General features: G+C 63.3%; 1 protein-coding gene across 1 annotated transcript in view; it reads right to left on the bottom strand.

Annotated features, from left to right (window-relative positions):
• The window catches only part of Mast3 (microtubule associated serine/threonine kinase 3), a 21,841-nt gene that overhangs the window by 12,258 nt on the left and 8,159 nt on the right, over positions 1–1,424 (bottom strand). The window lies entirely within an intron of this gene.

Raw genomic sequence — 1,424 nt, 5'->3', positions numbered from 1 at the left:
CCGGGGAGCCGGCCCCGGTCCTCGGGGCGACAGTGTCCCGGAGTGGGAACAGCACTGTCAGAAGGCAGCACAGGAGACGGCCGCAGGGAGGGAGGGGAGGCGCAGCCCGTCCACAGCGCCGCACAGGCGTCCCTCGGAGCCTCAGTTTCCCCGCGCATGCGCCTCAAAGGACGGGGCGGGGGTGGGGGGGCGATTGGACGCGAGGTCACTTGGGAATTGAGTCCCTCGCGGGGACTGGTACGCTCCTCCCTCCGGACAGGACAGTGCTCTCGGAGGGTAAAAGGGGCTCAGCAGTGACACCCACGACACCCCAAGGGGTGGGAGACCAGCCACACCCATATCCAAATTGGGAAGGGAGGCTGCGCGTGCCAACAGCCGCAGGAATTATTTTTTGGTTGCTGTTGTTTTTGAGACAGGCCCTGGCTCTGTCGTCCAGGTTTGTCTTGACCTGACTGTGCATCCCGGGCTGCCTCAAACTCGAGGAGCTCTTCCTGCCTCAGCCTCCCGAGTGTTGGGATGACAGGCGCGTGCGCCACTCCATACGTACAGGGATCGTTCCCTAGCCTGAGGTGCTGAAGCAAAAGTGAAAACTGCAGGTTCCTGCCAGACTTCCTGCTGTCCCCCCCTCACCCACCCCCGCCCGCACACGTGAGCACACCGCCTGCCACCACATCCTCTTGGCCTGGCGTCACCTGGGTCCTCACCTCCTCCCCGCACCCACTATAGGCCTCGAACACACAGCCTAGCAAGGGTCTCCAAGGCAGCAGGGCTTCAACCTCTCCCTTCTCCAGCACCTATCGAATGCCAACTGTCTCACAGCCCTCCGTGCCAGAGGGAGGCCCAGACTTGAGGAGCCGAAGTCTGACGATCTCCTCCGGCGGCCCCGACCCACGGAGAGTCTGAGTAAGGCAGAAAGCAGGGCCATGGACCACTTCCTGAGGCCCCACCTGTGCCACGCTCCCAGTTGCTCCTCCGCTCCGGGAGCACAGCCTAAGCCTGGATCCAGCATTCAGTGGTTCCACCGCCCAGACTTGGCCTGACTGACAAACTAAGCACAGAGAGGTTAAGCAGCTACCCGAGGCCGCACAGCTCTGCTGGGCTGTAATTTGAAACCACAGCTCTGCTTAGGCCTCTCAGCTTTCCGAAAAGGAACCCATACTCCAGGAGGCCGGGCCGGGCATAGGTGAACCGCAGCTATCCAGGCCCTCTCTCCATCCACACACAGAATCCTGCAGCAAACGTTTGATTGCGAGCCAACATTTCCGTTGAGCGGCCCCGGGACAGAGCCTGTTTTCCCAAGCGCCTTGCGCACTGAGGCCGGGGTTCGAATCCGGGCCGGGTCCCACCGGGCTGGGATCCCGGAGGTCGGCAGGCGTCCTCTCCGGGGATCAGGGGCAAAGACGGCGCCCCGGGCCCTGGAGCCC

Source organism: Fukomys damarensis, unplaced genomic scaffold (genome assembly GCF_012274545.1).
Source record: "Fukomys damarensis isolate Sample0158 unplaced genomic scaffold, DMR_v1.0_HiC HiC_scaffold_37, whole genome shotgun sequence".
NCBI classification, from domain to species: Eukaryota; Metazoa; Chordata; class Mammalia; order Rodentia; family Bathyergidae; genus Fukomys; species Fukomys damarensis.
The sequence above is the reverse complement of the archived record's forward strand: the minus strand, read 5'-3'. Positions and strand labels throughout refer to the sequence as shown.